Source organism: Mustela nigripes, chromosome 5, assembly GCF_022355385.1.
Source record: "Mustela nigripes isolate SB6536 chromosome 5, MUSNIG.SB6536, whole genome shotgun sequence".
Classification (NCBI taxonomy): domain Eukaryota; kingdom Metazoa; phylum Chordata; class Mammalia; order Carnivora; family Mustelidae; genus Mustela; species Mustela nigripes.
Genome location: NC_081561.1, coordinates 41,257,699 through 41,276,844, shown reverse-complemented (window position 1 = coordinate 41,276,844; position 19,146 = coordinate 41,257,699). Strand labels below are relative to the sequence as shown.

The 19,146-nt window shown below is 34.9% G+C and overlaps 1 pseudogene; it reads left to right on the top strand.

The window, feature by feature from the left end:
* The first annotated feature begins 15,024 nt into the window (after window positions 1-15,024).
* LOC132017227 (elongation factor 1-alpha 1-like) lies at window positions 15,025-16,395 on the top strand (annotated as a pseudogene).
* Window positions 16,396-19,146: the final 2,751 nt, after the last annotated feature.

Sequence of the window (19,146 nt, the reverse complement as noted above, 5' to 3'; positions counted from 1 at the left end):
ATATTTAAGTGGAAAACTTCAGCAGACATTTAAACCTCCAGCAATGAAATTTACAGGAGAGATTTGGAGAGGGAATACAGATTTGGAAGTAGTAAACAAGACAAAGACAATAAAATCTCCCAGGGAGAGCAACTAGAGGGATAGAAAAATAACTGTGATAAATGCCAATATTACTAAGGCGAGTCAGAGGGGACGATGTCACAAAGTCACCTGAAAAGGAACAAGTGAGATAGCAGAGAGCTAGGAGAGAGTGGTGGCACATTATTGAGTGCAAGGCACTTAGCAGAGCACTTCAAAGTTACTTCTGATGTTTGAAACCTCAAAGCAAAACAATGTGGTTTGTGCCACAGGGAAGCAATTCTGTGTAGATGCAATTTTTAGTGTAAACAGCTCCAGAAGGATAAAATCTAAAATACGATAGTATACTTATGTCTGACTTAGGACAAATAACACTGATGATATGGGAAAGAGAACAAAGTGGTTTCAGGATATTTTAAGAAAAACCTAAATCATTAACAGTTAACATATTTTTTTATTTGCCAGAAATTATCTTAGTACTTGTAGTATTTTTATTGCATAATTTATTAATGTTTTCATGTTCATATTATATTTTATTAGAAAAGAATAACTATATTGGAAATGTCTCTGTTTATACCCATGTGGAATTTATTACCCAGGTCTTAGTTACCTTATTAAGAGACAGAGCTAAATAGGATAGAACTTCGAATTTTGGCCAGAAATCCTGGCAGAATAATTCTCACATCTTTCAAAAAAACAAGTAAAGTAAAATGAGTCATCTTCATGTACACTTCCAGCAACTTCATTGCCAAACTTCCATTCTAATTTCAGTGTTTGTAGACTATATCTTACTACACAATGACAACTATGATAGACTTCTGATACAGCAGCACTGCAGCATACTTGATCTCCTTTTCCCCAGATACACCCGAAGGAAAGTACCCTACTTCTAAAACTGATGTATTTCAAAAGCAAGAGTTCATATTTTGCTATGGAAGCAATGATCTTACTAAGAGAGATTGGCTTAATGTCACATGTATTTTCATAATAGATAAGCCAAAACATAACTTTATAATAAATATTGTAGTGTCACCGCAGATCCTGGTATTCAGTTCTCATTTTCCCTTTCCCAAATCCAATTTTATATGGGCAACAATATAAAAGGTAAACAATTTCTTTTTTTTTTTTTTTTAAGATTTTATTAAATTTCTTGAGAGAGAAAGGGAGAGACAGAGCCTGAGTGGATGTGGAGGAGCTAAGGGAGAGGGAGAAGCAGACTCTTCTCTGAGCAGGGAGCTCTATCCCAGGACTCTAGCATCATAACCTGAACCGCAGGCAGATGCTTAACTGACTCAGCCAGCCAGGTGTCCCTAAAAGAAAAATGAAATATTTCATTCCAAGCCCTTCTATACAGCCAGGCGGGACCATGCGACTGAGTTCTAGCCAATGAGCAGTGACCTGAAGTCCTTGGGTGGGATTTCTGGAAAAAATATCCAAAGAAGAGGAGATGGTTCATTTGTATGTCTTTGCTCTTCTATCCTTCTTTCTTCCTAATGCCTGAAATACAAAAATAATGGCTAAAACTCCAGAAACCATTATGTAGGTATTTGGATGAGGGTCATATTCTAGGGTAGGTGTAGAAAAGAACTGATTCCCTGATAACACTGAAGTGCTGTCATTCTAGCCTTTTTCTCCTACTCTGGACTTTCATTTTTAGGATGCCAAAATACTCTTCTATTTAGTCTGAGCTACTTTTTTGGGGTTGAATATTGAGGCTGAATATTGAGGCCCCAATTCCTGGACTGGATATTGAGGTCCCAATTCCTGGAATCTGTGAATATCTCCTTGTATAGAAAAAATTACTTTGCAGATGTGACTAAATTAAAAAAAAAAATTGAAAAGGGAAGATAATCCTCAATTATCTGGGTACCTTAAGAGAAGGAGGCAAAAGGAGATTTGATCACAGAGACACGCTACCCTAGAGCTGCTGGTTTGAAGATGGATAAGAGGGACCTGAGACAAGGAATGCAGCTCTAGAGGAGGGAAAAACAAGCAAACATAGTCTCCCCTATAGTTTCCAACAGTAGTGCAGCTCTGCTGACACCTTGATAGAGTCCAGGGAAATTGATTTTGGACTTCCACCCTCCAGAACTATAAGAAAATTAATTTGCATTGTTTTAAATCCCAAGTTTGCGATACTTTGTTATAGCAACAATAGGAAACTAATACAGAGTTCTTGCTTTTTGGAAGTGAGCATACTTCTTAAATAATGCAGTACACAATGGTACTGTTAAGAAATAAGGGTAAATTGTTTTAATTTAATGTTTTAACTCCCTGAAGAGAAGGGGGATTTTTATTAATCTATGTGGCCAATACTAATAAATAGTAGCTGGTACATAAGAGGTATTGAATAAACATTTGATAAACTAAAATGGATTTCAGCTCTTTTATTATTGCATGTGTAAAGGAAAAAGTGTTTTGAAAAGAAAACAGTTATTTTCTCCTCCATAATATGGATATGACATTGAATCATATTTTTCTGTTTTGTGGTTCTGCGGGGTGTACAATAGCTAACTGTTTAGATATAATTAATAAACAATGAAAATGCTTTTTGGAATTCATATGATTACATCAAAATGATCAAATTTCTAACTTAATTACTTGTTTATCCAGTCTGAAATATTGCAACATCTTTCAATAATTTCCAAAAGAAAGCGTCTGTTTGTTGTTGATTTCAGTTTGCCTTAGGTCAAAATCTATTGATATAAATATAGTGAGATGACATCAACTTCTTGCTGAAGATAAATTATTTGCTTTCTGACATTGTGTCTATGTGTCTACATGTGTTTTGCAACACACCCAACTACTGCATTTTTCAACAAAAACAAAGCAGATAATTGGGAGTTTAAAGTTTATAAAAATGTTTTAAAAAGCGATTTCACTCAATTATATTTCTAAATATGTAGTTGATTCTGAAAATTTTCCAATTTTTAAACTTATTTTGTGAGTATATAGTTTAGTAGATTTTAAACTATAGGGTTGATAAGAAATAAAAGCCATTGTTACAGTGGATATATGGGGGCCTTCTTCCTGTGGATTCTGAGCCAGTAGGTGTGGATAATATGGAGAAATCTGCATCTGAACATTCTCTCCAAATCATCTGTACATAGGCAGTCAGACATTTACACTCACGTGTTGAAAACCAGTTTTGCAATAACCTTTAGCCTGACAAGAGACAACTTAAGTTACACATCTTACCCCAGTACATTTTGTTTTAGTGCAAATATTTTTGTGAGACTCATAATAAATAGTATTATAATTGGAGAATTTCCATCCTCTAAACAATTGAATCTGTATTCATAGTTTCCTGTGTAGACAGCTTTATTTGAGGGAGAATTCCCAGGGTGAAACATTAAGGAACATCTGTCATCTTTGTAGAACCTCATAAAACAAGGGGCACAGCAAGTTTTAGTAAATGGATTATGCTACATAAAATTCTGAAAGTACCTTCATGCATTGAAACATCATGGAGTGCATTTTACAGTCTTCTAGTACTCAAAGGTGGTTAATATTACACTGTAATCTGCATGATAAATTTTCAGAGACTTGCTGGGAAAAACAAAGTATCTAGGGACTACCATTAAAAATAGTAAAATTGAACATATTCTTTCATGTATAAGAGAGTACATTTAATTTTAGATGAACTCTAAAATGTTTAAGAATAATTAATATCTAAATACAGTTGGGTTCATATATGGAGGGTTCGTTATTTTTATAGTTAAGATAATGCATTCATAATTCCTTGAGTTGTTAATGAATGGAAACCTTTAGGTAAACAATAGGAGCTAATATTTACTGTGTCCTAAGTATTTGCCAGGCACTGCGCTATAGCCCAATATATTTAAATCATATAATAGCCCTGTGAGATACTGTATTGGTCAGCATTATCCAGAAAAACAGAATCAATAGGATGTATACATATGATGAGAGAGAAATTTATTTTAAGGAACTGGCTCACATGATTGTGGGGGCTGGCAAGTCTGATACCTACAGGGCAGAGCTACAGGCTGGAAATTCCAGCAAGAGTTGATGTTGCAGGTTTGAGTTTGAAGGCAGTCTGAGGACAGAATTCTTTCCTTTTTAGGTATTTTCTCTTAAGACCTTCAGTTTAGTGATATGAGACTTACCCACATTTTGAAAGGGGATCTGTCTTATTCAAAGCCTACTGATGTAAATATTAATCACATCTAAAAAATAGTTTCCAACCAAAAAAGACTAGTGTTTGATCATAAAGCTTGGCAGAGTCACCTAGCTAGGTTGACACATTAAATTAATTTTTGTGAGTAGGTACTATAATTATTTCATTTTGTAGAGGAATAAACTGAGGCAAGGAAACATTTAAAATTTATCTAAGATCATGAAATATGTAAAAGTTAGATCCAAGACTCAAAGCCAGGCTGTGAAATACCTGAACATATATCATTCAGTTCCCCCTTCAAGAAAAGACTTATAACCCAGCTCCATGTTGGAAAGGGGACTTAAGTGTGTGTGGTGGGGACATGGGGAGAATTCAGTCAGTAAACAGATGGCCTTCAGTTTCCAGTTTCTTTTGGGTCCACCTCAACTACAGAAAACCCACTCTTCCCGGGGAACTTTTTATTTTACTGGTGTGTAAAGCATGGATATAAGGGCCGGGTCTTTTAAGTCCATGTAGAACAATCTGAAGGGCAGTGATCATTCTAGAGTTCCCTCTTGGTGTGGCTTTGTTGACACTACATATGACTTTTATCACTTTCTCTGCCTAGCTCTGCTTCTTCTCTCTTTCCTTCACATTGGTTAATTTCTGGGTACCACAAAGTTCATCTTAATGTCTTCTTCCAGAATTCTCAAACTGTAACGCAGGCAAGGCCATCTTATCTAGAGCATCAGTTCATAAACTTCTATTGAAGCATTTGATATAGTATACAACTATAGTCCTTTCTCTACAAATAATAATGATTCTTAGGCATAAATTTAAGAATTAAATCTTAATAAGCTGTGGACAATTGGATTATAGCTGAATAAAATAGAAAATACATATTAATCCCAACTCTTCTTCCATAACACATTTCTTCATCTTGCCCACAAGATGATTAAAAATTTGCAACAGAAATTAAGACATGTTCTCTGTAACCATTCATTCATCAAGAGGGCCACAGTGTGGTTGTGGAAGAAATTGAACTTCACTTATTTTTCTGTTTAAATATGTAAGAGTCACATTTATCTTTCAAGCACCCTAGGAGAAAAAGACACTTGGTTTCTGAGATTTTGTCAGGATAGCGAAGGAAACTAGACAATTTATGTAATAATAGTATATAGGTAAATGCAAGGCTATTCAAGTTCATTTACTACTTAAGTAGAAAAAATTCCTTTCCCTAAAACAAACTTCCTTTAGATCATTTGAACATTGCAAGTTTTACACTCTTTGAAGTTGAAAGTTGTTTACAAGATTTTAAAAAGCACCATGTACTAAATAGCTCAGAGAACATTTTCTTACCACTTATGAATATCTTAGGAAATTTTTCATTCCATCCCAACAATTGTAGTAAAAGAGAGTAAATAAATCTAAGTTCCAGGAAGATTTTTCTCCCATTCTTCTGCTCCCTTTGTTCTATAAGAGCCTGAGGTCATATGTACTCTTATCTTCAGACTCCTTTAGCTTATCTTATCAAGAACTTAATTATTAACTTGTACATTTAAAAAAATGGAAAGTAACCCCTCTGTGAGTTTTCTTCCTACCTAACAAGTTAGTAATGCCAGTGTGACTTATAGCTCTCTTAAAATTTTTAAAATAGGCTAATTAGGGTATACTTTTTAATCAAATGTACCCACTCTAACTGTAGATTTTAGTAAGTTTACATAAATTCATATACTCATCTAACAATCACCTTTAATAAAATATAGAAAGTTTCTAGCACTCCAGAATGGCCCTTCCTGTTACTTCTCAGCCTTACTCCTAACCCCAGGCAATCACTGATCTGCTTTTTGTCACTGTAGATTTGACTTGTCTTTTCAGACTTCTACAAAAATGGAATCATATAGTAAATACTCTTTCCTGCCTGACATCTTTCAATCGATAAAATGTTTGTGAGAGTCACCTATGTTTTCCATGTGTTAGCAATGCTTTCTATTTATGGTTGATCACTATTCTGTTGTTTCGATAGTAGCACAATTTATTTATGCTTTCACCTGCTGACGGATATTTGGGTTGTTTCTCATTTTTGTCGTAAAGCAGTGGGATTGCAAAATGGTACAACTACGTTGGAAAATAATTTGACAATTCCTTATACATTACATATAAACTTACTATTGACCAAGATGGTCTTACTGTTTCTCTTGGCTTGACTAAGTTTTCGATAGGTTTCTTTCTGATACAGGCTCTTAACCTCTCTTTTTTTAGGGTATTTGTTCTACAAAACCTTTGATAAATGATAAATTTTCCTCGGACCCTTTGAGATATAAGCCTTCTCTGGTCTCTTGAAATTTTAGAACCCAGGGAATGTGTGTGTGTGTGTGTGTGTGTTTAATTTTTGTTGTTTTTTTTTTTTTTTCTCTAATACGTGGGAGGCACCCCTTTAAAATGTAATCATCATGAAAATAGAGCCCAGTTTGTGGTACAGGAGGGACCCAACTTTAATAAATACCCATCAGCAAATATAGACAACCTACTCACATTCACCAACCTTCCTCACTTAAGTCCTCCAGTATTTTTCCACTTGTTCACACCAGTGCTCAAAAACCCTCTTGCCTTTTGTTTCAGTGGAATTGGGTTTAATCTCTCTTCCCTATTGCAATAATTTCAAATAAATTCTTCTGTTGCCCATTTATTTTGTCTGGTGCTATTCTTCTTTGCTACCATAAGACTCAGAGATTCCATTCATACTTAATTATCAGAGAAAAATTAAAACAGATCTACAGTAATGTACACTGAAAATGTTAAATTTTACCAAGATTGTGATGCTGGAAAACAGGTATGTTTAAAAAAATTCCTGTAAATTCCAGGAAAAGCTTATTAGAACCACTCTTTCCCACGTGTCTCATAGATTTCCTCAGTGTTTACCTATGACGAGGTCATACTCTCCAAAAGACTTTCACGTGTCTCATAAATAATTAGTTAAACCATTTGTCTCCAGTGATCAACTGGAACAAGATGCTCATCAATCTAACTCGATCAAACTAAATTCTCTCCTTCCAAGAAGCTCCTAATCTGCCCACCACCGCTTGCCCCCCCCCCCCAACCCTTTCTTTAACAACTTCTCCAAGAGAGAGAATAGGCTGACCTCAGGATAAAATTTTCTCTTATCAACTCTCATATCACATCACCTGTATGCACTCTTCTAATTTCCTCACATGTCTTTTTTCCCCTAGCATCATTTATTTGTCTTTATAAAAGAAAAGTCCTTTTTCTGCCTGATGTTTAAGATTCTTCCAGGTCTTCCTGTGGGGAGAAGTCCCACTGTTGTAATGTCCTCTCCCCCTTCTCCAATGCAATAATCCATTCAAAGAGTCTCTCCTTTGTTAAATCCAGATTTGTTTTTGTTTGACAGTGCTAATGTTCACAGCTTCTTCTAATGTTAATCACGTTTGATTTGCACACAAAATAAAATATGTTTTGTTTGAGATGCCCTTGCCAACAACAGAATCACAAAGTCAGGTTTATAAAATGTTCTAGTTAAAAGAAAACTCAAGCAACGTCTAATATAATCTTTCACTTTTCAGGTGACAAAACATAAATCAAGAAAATGAGGTATCTTGATGACGATTACAGATAAGGTTTAGAATGTTGACATTATGGCCCTTTGCTTACAAACCACCTGGTTTATATTTAATGTTCCTAATTTGTCAAGGACGACATTTAATGCATTTTGCCTATAGATTCCAGAATACATCTTTTTCTCATTTATAAAAAGTGTACTATGTTTGCCTATTTTTAAATTCTGGTCCTAATCCTATTATTCGTAATACTTCATAGATAGCCAGCAATGATTGCACAATCACACTCTAAACTATTTATCAGTCATATTTATAATCCTCAGTGTCAGAGGTTTTAATTCATTTAATGTTTTTCTTCACTTGTCATAGGCAAGAGGTCCCTCAACAATAAATTTCTAACCCTTTCCAGTTTACAAATTGTTCTCTTTGACAGACAAAAAGCAACATATTACATTTAGTAGTCTCTTTTTTATTTAAGATTTGCCTAAAATAGTGAGTATATCCATATTCACAAATGTTCTTGTTCTTTTGGAATATTTTGCAAGTGCTGACTTATTTTTGATAACAGACACAGTGAGACTATTATATTTTCCTTCTATTGATGTATTTCTCCATAGTTAAGTATCCTTTCTTTACATACTTAAAAAAATGCATGTATCCTTATTAGAGAAATATCTGAGCTGATAACATGCTTGTTTTATTATTATTATTATTATTATTCCTCCTACACTTATTGAAATGTTAGAATTTCAATATAAATCTCCCAGTAAGATCCTTTGCCAGGTGCTCTTCTAAGCACCTCATGTATTTCAACTTATTTAAGCTTTACAACAAACCCTTAGGATATGAACTATTATTATCCTTTATTTTACAAATAATGCAGATGGTTATATCATTTGAGGTCATATGGTTAGAATTAGGTGTTCTTCATCACTCTGCAACATCACCTCCAATCTCTGCAGGTTCTCTGTATTATTATATTCTATTACCACAGAATTGTCCATTATCTTAAAACTTTAAAAAATCTCCTTTTTGGCAGAGTGAAATAGTAAACTAATGCTACTACTATAGAAGTAGAATAGCTTATAACTATGCCCAGGAAGTTGATACTTTTCTCTCCAAATTTTTCATCACTACTCTTCAGTAGGCAGGACTTCTTTTTGCTAAAATTAAGTAAAAATTGAAGTTCCTTGGTTATGTTCCCAATCTTCTGGAAGATGACCCTGTCAGCAAGGCAAAGAAAGAATTTATTACATGGTTTTATTAGATGTACAGTTGGAAAAAAATGATCCCTTTCTAAAACCTCATCCAAATACACTCTATCACCCTTCCACTATCATTTCATTGATTTAGAACCAAATCAAGACCATTGTTGAAAATTTTATCTGTAGAAATAAAAGCCATACATTTGAAGGTAAAAACTTCAAGTTGTTACTGGAGTCATAGCAGTTTAGATAAGCGCTGCGGTTCTGCACTGAAAAGGTCCCTATACAGCTGGGGATGGACCATATTAAGCGTGTGACTGGTTGAGATAAGAAACCAGCCAGCTTAGGAAAGAAGAGAGCCACGAGCTGGAACTCATGCTCATTTCAGCTAGGGAAGTGAGAAAGCAGTCCTCACAGTTTCGCCTGTCGCTGCATATGCATACTTTGTTCTGCCAGAATTATAGGCTTTCTCATTTTGTTTATAAAGGACTCATCAGAGTTATTTGAGATTTGATTGTAGGTTTAATGACCATAATTTACCATGATCCAAATGACTTATGTAAAACATATTTTCTGAATTTAATTGAGAAGTATTTATGTTGTTTCCTATAGTTGGATCAAAGTTTACTGACTCCAGATTATCTAACACACAAGTAAGGATATAAAGAAATATTTTAAAACTACCTATATACATGTCTGAATGTATGCCCCAGATCAGAACTTCTCTTCACCTGAAATAATACCTTGAGCTTGACAGAATGTGTATAAACTGAGTAAGTACAGCTAACAGATACCCTTGCTACTTTCCATCCTCCATCTAAATTGTGAATTTTAGTGAATTTTTATATAATATTTAAAAGAAGAAACTGACAATCTGAAAACAAAACAAAACAAAACAAAACTCCAAGAAAGCAAAGCACATGGACAAGGTCTATGATACAATAATAAAAGAAGAACAGTGGAAATTGCATTCTGAATAAAGGGATATTTAGGAGAAGAGGATTGAGTCCACAAAGTATTTGAGAATTCCCATAAAGAGGGAGAATATCTGTTCTATGCTTTGGTAAAGGACATAATTTAGATCTGAGAATTAGGACACTATAAAAAAGAGTATATAGGAATGCCTGGCAGCTACAGTGGGTAGCCCACAAAGATTTGAAAATAAGGTAAATAGGAATCTTTTTTACAAGACCAAATATAAAGCTAACACATATAGGATCATTGCAGATATGGAAATTTCTATTAATGGAATAAAATATTTCTCATGATAACACCAACTTTGACGATAAACTAATTACCCGTATCATTACACTAAAGAAATTGATTAATAGAGAGATGGTTAGTAAGCAATAGAAATCAAAACAGAGCATGAATCACAAAAAACTCTTTGGATTCTTATACTTTAAATTGACATACTTCTAACTTAAATATATATGAGAAAAAAACAATTTTGGGCTCACTTTAGTGGGAAGATTAGATATGGCTCTAATTTTAATAAATACTGGATCCTGGACATCAAAGAATGTTAGCAAGCCTCTTAATCCATCTACAAGCTCTGTTTGTCTATGAGTGCCTACATTCTAAATGCAATTTTTTAGTACTGTGAACTTATCGAATGTCAGCAACCTATGTTCTCTAAGCTTAGAAACATCAGAAGAAAGAACAAACTTTTAATATTTTTTCTTCAAATACCAATCTCATAAATTAAACAGAATAACGTTTATTAGATTTCAACCCCTGGCCTCCCTTGGACCACTGAGAAACAAACAAATAATGCTGGGTGTACATCTGAACTAACATAACACTCTATGTTAATTATACTTCAATAAAAATATTTTGTAGGAAAAGTAACATAAGCTATTAATATTACACTGAGCCACCAAAATCCTCCCATACATGAAGAATAGCATTTATGGTCCCTGATGTAAAAAAAAAAAAAAATTTGTAAATTAATTCATCATTTGTTTAGTAAGCTTTAAATAGTGAACCTGCTGGTGTTACAAGTGATCTTTAAAATTTAGGTATTTTCTGGGGTGCCTGGGTGGCTCAGTGGGTTAAGCCACTCCTTTGGCTCAGGTCATGATCTCAGGGTCCTGGGATCGAGTCCCACATCGGGCTCTCTGCTCAGCAGGGAGCCTGCTTCCCTCTCTCTTCTCTCTGCCTGCCTCTCTGCCTACTTGTGATCTCTCTCTGTCAAATAAATAAATAAAATCTTTTTAAAAAAATAAAATAAAATAAAATTTAGGTATTTTCTATAGCACTTGTAAGTTATTTTTGGTCTGGTTAGGACCCTGTTTGTGATATATGTTGAATTTAGCTTAAAACAGATTCCATCTATTTATATAGAATATCATCATGTAATTTTATTAATATTTTTCATATTTCAGAATGAAATATGAAATTTCATATTGTTTGCTTGCTTTTTCATTTTGTTTGTTTGTTTGCTTTTTCATTTTGGTGACCCATATAAAAAAGAAACACATTGTCACCATGTAAATTAAAATATTTAGGTCATTTTATGACCTCTTTTTTAACCACTTAGTGAAACCTAATCTAGGCAAACACAGTAGATAAGGACCATAAATTTATTTATATATGAACAAAGATGATACACAAAACTCTGATGTACAGAACTTGATAAATTTTACCCTCATTTATCTGCTGAGTCACCAACCAAGTATTTGTTAAGCACCAAGTTTGTGCTTTGCATAGTGATAATAATCAATGCAGGGATTGGTAACCAGAAAAAGCCCTGTCTTCAAGTTACTTAATGATTAAGGAGTGGAGGCAAACTGGAAACAATACAGATTCTGATTAATTGTGTAGAAATGAAGATCACACCTGTTGTTTTAACAGGGAGTGAGGTGACTTCAAAGATTTAGATGATAAGAAATCTCACTGACAAATTTCCTTCTCTATGGTTTCATGAAGTAACACCTTTAATGTCACACCTCTGAAAACAAAAATAAGACTATAAGCATGACACATTGTTTTTGTTTGTTCTCTATTTTTTTTGAAGATTTTATTTATTTATTTTACAGACAGAGATCACAAGTAGGCAGAGAGGCAGGCAGGGATGGGGGCAGGCTCCCTGCTGAGCAGAGAGCCCTATGTGGGACTCAATCTTAGGACCCTGAAATCATGACCTGAGCTGAAGACAGAGGTTCAACCCACTGAGCCACCAGGCACCCCTAAACCTGAGACATTGTTAAGAAGAAACTAGAGTGGTTTGTGTTTCCTTGAATAGACCTATTATTTTTTTAATGCAATAGTTATGAAAAACTATATAAAAAAAATTCTTCATCAGATTGCCCAGTCCCTGTGACTGAAGCCATACTGAAAACAATATTTTCTCAGGTGGTTTTATGTTTAATTTTTATCAACTGTGATGAACACAGGATGTTGTATGTAAAGGATGAATCACTAAATTCTACACCTGAAACTAATATAATACAGTGTGTTAACTAACAGGAATTTACATAAAAACTTGGAGCTACAAAAAGTAAACAGATCTTGGGTGCCTGGGTGGCTCAGTGGGTTAAGCCGCTGCCTTCGGCTCAGGTCATGATCTCAGGGTCCTGGGATCGAGTCCCGAATCGGGCTCTCTGCTCAGCGGGGAGCCTGCTTCCTCCTCTCTCTCTGCCTTCCTCTCTGCCTACTTGTGATTTCTCTCTGTCGAATAAATAAATAAAATCTTTAAAAAAATAAATAAATAAACAGATCAAAAAAATACATCGGAGATATTCCTTTTCTAAATTTTTTTACTCATTGAACAAAGTTATGAGATTGAAAACCTAATTGATACAAATGTCAAGGAGTATGTGAATATTACACACACTACTTAGGACAAATCTGTGGCAAAAAACCTGTAGCAATTATAATGACTAGATATAGAAGATAAAGGTATCTGAGAGTTTTCATGTTTTTATCTTTTTTTTAAGTGTAACGATTTGCAGGATCTCAAGTTTAAACAGCAAAAGGAAATTAATATGAACATGCAGATTCAGTAACCAGATCAGATGTGCTCTGATACCTTAAAAAATTGCTTCCCACAATTGTTAGAAATATACAATGACAGAATATTCTAGTGATAAATATGTATAATCATTTTTAAAGATTGAATACTTCATTCTAGAAAGAGCAAAATGGTGAATAAAAGGCATGAATAGGAGTTATCACTCTTTAATTATCACAGTTTTCTAAATGATATTTAAATTAATCTTAGTAGATATCACCTCACTAATAAAAAGTAACATTACAGAAAGCTCATAGGAATCGAAGGTGTTCTAAAGTTGGATTATCATAAATGCCTAAGTATATTTCAAGTATAAGACAATTCCCACTTTCCCAATGAGTAGACCCCCACCAGATAGCTTCTTGTGCAGTTTGATAATGGAAATTTTGAGTAATTGAAAATTTAACAACAAACAATTAAGGCATGATAGTTGATGTCACATATGCATATTTTAAATTGCATATAAGTTAATGTTTAGAAATATTGCCTTTTCAATAACAAAATTCATGAAGAAAAGTGTTCGTTGTTGTTTTTTTAGATGACTAGAAGCATTGAAAAATATGACTGTTTTTTTATCATTACAGTCAATTTTGAGTCATTTAACTCAGTTTTCGAAAGCAAGTTACCCTTTATTCCTCTAAGCTATGACAATGCACTTCCTGAATACCCTAGGGATGTAATCACTAGAAATTTTATTCCAATTGACATTTTATAACACATAATACTTGGATAGTTTTAGAAATTATTATTCATTTCGATGTGTATATTTGTGATCTATAAAATTTAACAATTGCTCTTTTGTTGATCTGTACTGTCAGTTTTATTAGTTTTTGATGGCCTTGCACATTTTAACTTCCAGCACTTGAAATTGTGGGGTCACACTTTGAAAAAGAGTTACCAAAACACAATTAACATACTTTACCTGTTTCCTCCCTCTCCTTTTACTCTCTACACTCCCTTTTCCCTCTATTCACTTCTCTTTTCTCTCCTTATAACTAATCACTACTGTAAGTATTTAATGGAGCTATATCAGCCAAAATGTTAGTCTTGACTCAACGTATCCTTATTCACTTAATAAATGTTTCTTCACTAATTATGATGTGTACTATGTGCAAGGCTCTGTTCTAAGTGGGGTTATAAATGATTAAGATAGAACAGAAAAAATACTGCTGTCAAAATTATTTGAAAATTACCACATCAGAATTAAACTCAACAAATATTTATTGATTTATATGATATATATATCCATATATATACACACACATACATATCCATATATACACACACATACATGCACCTATATATACACACATGCACATGCACACACAGAGAAACACATACACATAACATACAAAAATCTTATCTTTATGGAACATACATTATAACAGGTATTTGAAAGTTGTTTCTTTTAATTAAAAAAGCAATGCTTGTTTTTCCTTTTATATACTGTATTTATATTACATTGATTAAGATATGATTATATCTTTACATAAAAATAAAAATCATATAATTGTTATTTTAATGTTGACTAAAGTAATCATTTATGATTAGATTTTGTATCTGAGTACAAAGAACTTTCACTTTACTATACGGACAAAAGAATTTTTCATGTATCTGTGCAAAAAGCAGCCACAGTCTCGTGACATTTTCAAGGACCATTTTGAACTTTTGATACAAACCTCATTAGTAACTATAGAGTGTATTCTGTATATATTCAGCTCTTTAAGGTGAAGACAAAATAAACAGAGGTTATAGTCTCTGATTTGAGAAGAGGTAATTTTAGTCTAATTTCACGTTAAAACATAAAGACATATAAAACATAAAGACAAAGTTTTATTTTCCACGAAGCAGGAGAATGGAGTTTTACTTTCTGCAAAGTTGAATGGGAGGTTTCCAGACTCTTTCTGAATTAGTGTCATCTTAAGGAAGCTGAGACTTCACTGTTTTCTCAGAAAGTTCAAATGAAGCTTTTTTGCAATGTTTTTGCCTCCACAACAAAGTTGTCGTGAAAACCACCGCTCAACCTAAACCAGAATGGGAAAGGAAAAGACTCATATCAACATCGCCGTCCTCAGATACGTAGATTCAGGCAAGTTTATCCCTCCTGGTCATCTGATCTACAAATGTGGTGGGATTGAAAAAAGAACTATTGAAAATTTTGAGAAGGAGGCTGCTGAGATGAGAAAAGGCTCCTTCAAGTATGCCTGGGTCTTGGATAAACTGAAAGCTGAACGTGAACGTGGTATCACCACTGATATCTCCCTGTGGAAATTCGAGACCAGCAAGTATTATGTGACCATCACTGATGCTCCAGGGCACAGAGACTTTATCAAAATCATGATGACAGGCACATCTCAGGCTGACAGTGCTGTCCTGATTGTTGCTGCTGGTGTTGGTGAATTTGAAGCAGGTATCTCCAAGAACGGGCAGACCCGTGAGCATGCCCTTCTGGCTTACACACTGGGTGTAAAACAACTAATTGTTGGTGTTAACAAAATGGATTCCACTGAGCCACCCTACAGCCAGAAGAGATACGAGGAAATTGTTAAGGAAGTCAGCACCTACATTAAGAAAATTGGCTACAACCCTGACACAGTAGCATTTGTGCCAATTTCTGGTTGGAATGGTGACAACATGCTGGATCCAAGTGCTAACATGCCTTGGTTCAAGGGATGGAAATTCACCCGTAAAGATGGGAATGCCAGTGGAACCACACTGCTTGAAGCTCTGGATTGCAATCTGCCACCAACTCGTCCAAATGACAAGCCCTTGCGTCTGCCTCTCCAGGACGTATACAAAATTGGTGGTATTGGTATTGTCCCTATGGGCTGAGTGGAGACTGGTGTTCTTAAGCCTGGCATGGTGGTCACCTTTGCTCCAGACAATATTACAACTGAAGTCAAGTCTGTTGAAATGCACCATGAAGCTTTGAGTGAGGCTCTTCCTGGGGACAATGCAGGCTTTAATGTCAAGAATGTTTGTCATGGCAATGTGGCTGGTGACAGCAAAAATGACCCACCAGTGGAAGCAGCTGGCTTCACAGCCCAGGTGATTATCCTGAACCATCCAGGCCAAATTAGTGCTGGATATGCACCTGTGCTGGATTGTTACACAGCTCACATTGCTTGCAAGTTTGCTGAGCTGAAGAAGAAGATAGATCGTCGTTCTGGAAAAAAGCTGGAAGATGGTCCCAAGTTCTTGAAATCTGGTGATGCTGCCATTGTTGATATGGTTCCTGGCAAGCCTATGTGTGTTGAGAGCTTCTCTGACTATCCTCCTCTAGGCCGTTTTGCTGTTCATGACAGGAGATAGACGGTTGCTGTGGGTGTCATCAAAGCTGTGGACAAGGCAGCTGGAGCTGGCAACGTCACCAAGTCTGCCCAGAAAGTTCAGAAGGCTAAATGAATATTATCCCCAACACCTGACACCCCAGTCTTAATCAGTGGTGGAAGAACGGTCTCAGAACTATTTGTGTCAATTGGCCATTTAAGTTTAATAGTAAAAGACTGGTTAATGATAACAATGCATCGTAAAACCTTCAGAAGGAAAGGAGAATGTTTTGTGGACCATTTTTTTGTGTGTGTGTGTGTGGCAGTTTTAAGTTATTAGTTTTTAAAATCAGTACTTTTTAATGGAAACAACCTGACAAAAATCTGTCACAGAATTTTGAGACCCTTTAAAACAAAAGTTTAATGAGAAAAAAAAGAAAAGATCAAATGAAGTCACAGTAAAGGTATAAAATTGTAGAACTGAGTAAAAGAAAAGTGAGCAAAGTATAGGAAGGAACCACAGAAGACAAGAAAAGCCAACACAATTTTGAAGATTGATAAATGTTAATATTATCAAAGTAAGGGATGCTGAGATCTATCATTACCAGAGTGTGAAGGGAGCCAATCAAGATCAAGAAGACTTTGAAAGCTTCAATCACCTAATACTTGGATTGTGAGGTCTGTGAGAGGTTGGAAGGAAACAAAAGAACTGATTGAAAATAAGGTACAGGAAATATTTAAACTCCCACATCTCTCCCCAAACCAGGAAAGCAGACAACCTTCTGTCTCCACCCAAGCAGGAGAACAGAGTTTTACTTTCTGCAAAGCTGAATGTGAGATTTCCAGACTCATCGACATCAAGTAGGAATGAGGTAGGGGTGAATTTTTACTGAGGCTAAGAGAAGTTAGTTTGAATCTTCATTCTGAAATATCACCAGACATTTCAACAGCAATTCTAGAAGTTAGGAAACAACAGATGAATGTTTTAAACTTGAGAGGGAAAATTATTGCAAAAATTATAATCAACTCCCTAAAGTATTCAGTTGGTAAGATAATGCAGTATAATCCTCACCATAACAATAAGCAAGGTTCAAAAACTTAAACTTAGTAAATTTACCACTGAAGTTGTTATTACTGTAAAGTTAAGCCTTCACATCTCCCTGTCGAGAAGTACTGGGTTCTCACTGCATGTTCTAAATGTTCTACATGTTCTAAAGGCCCAAGTTCTCATTAGATTCACATGATGGTGTTTGTCCTCTCTGTTAGTAAGGTCAAAAGGGTTGGTTATGTGTCCACAAGGCCATTTAGATTGTCAGGACTGAGGAGGAATTCCAGTAAATACAAATTTATTTGCTGCCAGTTACATTCGTTCCCAAATAGACCAGGAAAAATAAGGATAAGGGGACCATCATCTGTCTCTCTCCTGTCTGTGGAAAAGTTCCCTGCCCTCTCCACACACACCACATTCCACCTTCCCTCCATTTAGATCTTCACTCCCAGAAGGTAAGAACTGTATTGTGCTGCATTTTGAGGATAGAGCTGGGTTAAGGACAGGATCTGCTCACTATTTTTGGTATATGTCTAAATGCATTTTTACAGTGCCTTATTTCTGAAAATGAAATGCTTCAGCATGCAAATTCTCAAACCTAATGTATCACCAAAACACACATGTTCAGGATACTACTGTGACTATATGCTTTTCTAAACAGGATGGGAAATAGTCAACCAGAAATCAATACTATACAAGAGATCCAACACGAGAGAGAGCTTTAAGTGACATGGTTTCACTTATTTGTGGAACATAAGGAACAGCATGGAGGACATTAGAAAAAGGAAGGGAAAAATGAAGCAGGGGAATCAGAATATATATATATATATATATATATATATATATATATATATATACTGATCTTAACAACATCCAATCCAGAATGGAACAGTGGGGGAGAATGATCAAGGAGGAAAGATACCCCTAACAAAATAAAAGTTATTTTATCTGATGTGTTTTGCCACATTCAGTGGGGATTATGAGGCTCCAAGTCAGACTGGAAAGCTGGAGAAAAAAAATATTCACAGATATAACGACAAATAAGAAAACAAAAGGATGTCAAGATTATTTCTTCAAGAGAAAACTATGAGATGTTCAAGAAATAGAACGTAAACATACTAGAGTCTCTTAGTGCAAGTAACATCTACATGATCCAAGTAATGTATTGATTCAACCAAAAATTGTAGTATAAATATGCTAGGAAGTTGTAGAGAAAGAGGAGAGAGAACATTTGAAAGCATGGATAAAAAGAAGGTAATTTTAAGAAAACAACATCCTCATTTTCTATATTTGGAAATTAATAAATAATAAAGGACATGAAAACATAAAAGTAGATTACTTTTTTAAAAGATTTTTACTTTATTTATTTGACACACAGAGATCACAAGTAGGCAGAGAGGCAGGCAGAGCAGAGAGCACTATGTGGGGCTCGATCCCAGGACACTGGGATCATGACCTGAACCGAAGGCAGAGGCTTAACCACTGAGCCACCCAGGTGCCTCCAGATTACATATTTTTAAAATATGGAGGAAAGTACAAGAAGAAATGATTAAATGAACTGAGAGTGGTTAACTGTAATGAGTGTGATCCAGGAGTGAAAAGAATTTAGAAAGCAGATTTCTGAGCTTGGTTATAAGGCTTGAGGTACTGTTAACTTCTAAATTATGTACATGCATTTCAGAGAACAAAACTGAGGACTCATAATATTTAAACATTAGGTCCATCAGAAATAGTAGAATGAGATTCAAGATCATTAGTTTTACTACATTACTTCAGAACTCTTATGTTTTCCTCTATCTTTGAAGTATTTAATATTGTGAGGAAGAAAAAAGGAGAGAG